Source organism: Penaeus monodon, chromosome 14, assembly GCF_015228065.2.
Source record: "Penaeus monodon isolate SGIC_2016 chromosome 14, NSTDA_Pmon_1, whole genome shotgun sequence".
NCBI classification, from domain to species: Eukaryota; Metazoa; Arthropoda; class Malacostraca; order Decapoda; family Penaeidae; genus Penaeus; species Penaeus monodon.
This window is the reverse complement of record NC_051399.1, coordinates 17,905,686-17,908,157: the sequence shown is the minus strand read 5'-3', so window position 1 is coordinate 17,908,157 and position 2,472 is coordinate 17,905,686. Positions and strand designations below refer to the sequence as shown.

The 2,472-nt window shown below is 49.0% G+C and overlaps 1 pseudogene; it reads right to left on the bottom strand.

The window, feature by feature from the left end:
* Positions 1-319: 319 nt before the first annotated feature.
* Positions 320-2,132, bottom strand: LOC119580752 (annotated as a pseudogene).
* Between the last annotated feature and the right edge of the window lie 340 nt (positions 2,133-2,472).

The following is a 2,472-nucleotide window of genomic DNA, read 5'->3' as shown; positions in this document are numbered from 1 at the left end:
TCTCTGTATCAAATTCGCTCTCAGTATAAATTTCTCTCTATATATCTCATTCCCTCTCTATATCAAATTCTCTCTCAGTGTAAATTTCTCTCTATATGAATAGCAAAACACTCTTCCGTGTTGATACAATGGAAGAAAAACGCACAATACAAAAACTAGATTTATTTAAAGTGAGACTACAGTTTCGAAATCCACCTGGATTCCATCTTCAGGTTTGAAGAGGAAAGGGAGAGGAGGGGGTATAAAAGAGAGAGAGGAGAGGCAATGCGGTAACACGGGGCAGGTGAGGACAGATGAATGGAAGCAGAGGGAGGTCACATCAGGTCGGAGGATCGGGCGGTCTATGCGCCGGGTGGCCGGCATACGTTAGAAGGCGGAGGATATGGGAAGCAAGGAGACTATCAGCAGGAGAAAAGCCACTGTTCAAGATGAAATTAGGCAGCAGCTTTATAAGGGAAGATTCCACCAGTCTGCGGGAGTGGACATCAGCGGAAGGAAAGACAATCCGCGCTGATGACCAGTCCATCTGATGGCCACTGATGGCAAAAGAGGGCGTTATTATTGTGTCCCCTGGATACAGCGTACTTATGTTGAGACAGACGCTTGGTAAGACTGGCGCCTGTTTCGCCAAAGTACTGCTTATCACAGGAGGTACAAGGAACAGTATAGGTGCCCACCTTCGAGGAGGAAGGAGGGCTGGTATGGACCAGGTTGCGACGGAGAGTGTTCACCTGGCGAAAGATCAGCCTGCAGTTGAGAGGGAGAAGAGGGCGATGGAGAGAGTAGATTTCTTCAGTGTAGGGCAGGCTGAGGACGGGCAGGTGAGGAGTCTCTTTAGGAGGAGAGTCGTGGTAGAAGGTACGTCGTGCCCTGGATAACGCGCCCAGTTTGGAGAACGAGCGACGAAGGAAGACGATCTCTCCATCCAGATACTGGAGGTCACAGATGCGGAAGGTGCGAAGGAACAGCGAGGTGGCAACACCTCTCTTCACATGGAGAGGGTGGTATGAGAAGAAGTGTATGTACATACCACTATGCATAGGCTTCCTGTATATGGAGAAGAAGTGGTCAGCAGAGCGATGGACTAGGGTGTCCAAGAAAGGGAGCTTGTTGTCAACCTCCCATTCCACCTTGAAACGGATGGAAGGAGAGAGAGAGTTCAGCTGCATCAGGAAATCCGGAAACAGGGCAGGTTCATGAGGCCAGAGAGCAAAGACGTCGTGGACATACCTCAGCCAGATCGACAGCTGAAGGGAGATGGAAGGAAGAAGCTTAGACTCGAAGAATTCCATGAATAGGTTTGCCAGGACTGGAGAGAGGGGAGAGCCCATGGCAACACCGAACGTCTGAGAGTAGAAGCGACCTGGGGAGAGGGAGACGAGGATCCTCTGCGGGGAGTCTCCTCTGGAGGAAAGCAAGGGCATCATCAAGCGGGACCTTGGTGAACAGGGAGTCAACATCCAAGCTCATCATGGTCGCCGGTGATACTCCACGAATGCGGGAGATGAAGTCCTGAGAGTGGCGAAGGTGAGCAGGAGAGAAGGTGCCAAGAAGGGGAGTGAGACACTTCGCCAGCCATGCCACAAGAGGGTGCGTCACAGATCCTTGGGAGGAGATGATGGGGCGCAGAGGCACGGCCGGCTTATGGGTTTTAGGAAGCCCATAGAAATGAGGGAGTCGAGGGTTAATGACCCTAAACCTCTGGTAGAGATTCGCCTCGGGAAAACAGGCTGCTATCTCTTTCAGGCGACGGTGGAAGGTAGCAGCAATGCGTTCACGGGGGTCACTGGTCAGGGGAGCATAAGTAGAGGCGTCATTCTATAGGTCCTGGGCCTTCTGCAGGTAAGAGGCACGGTCGAGGACCACCACCGAGTTGCCCTTGTCAGAAGGCAGAATGGTGAAGGGACTCACAGTAACGCCTGGGAATGGAAGGGTTAGGATGGAGGAGAGATTCGAGGGCCGGGATGAAAGCATCACGAAGGAGAGAGACATCAGGCAAGGAGTTCCTGTGAGAAGAGATAAAACGGTCAAAGGAGGAAATAATGTCGATGGAGGTAAGGGGGTGAGAGCGGAGAGCAAAGGAAAGACCGAAGCTGGTGGGGGGTCAAGGACAGAGAAGATAGGTTGGTGACTGCGTCTCTATATATCTCATTCTCTCTCTTTATCAAATTCTCTCTCAGTGTAAATTTCTCTCACTATATCTCATTCTCTCTCTATATCAGATTCTCTCTCAATGTAAAATTCTCTCTATATCTCATTCTCTCCCTATATCAAATTCTCTCTCAGTGTAAATTTCTCTCTATATATCAAATTCTCTCCCAGTGTAAAATTCTCTCTATATATCTCATTCTCTCTCTATATCAAATTCTCTCTCAATGTAAAATTCTCTTTCTATACCTCATTCTCTCTCTATATCAAATTCTCTCTCAGTGTAAAATTCTCTCTATATATCTCATTCTATATATATCTCTC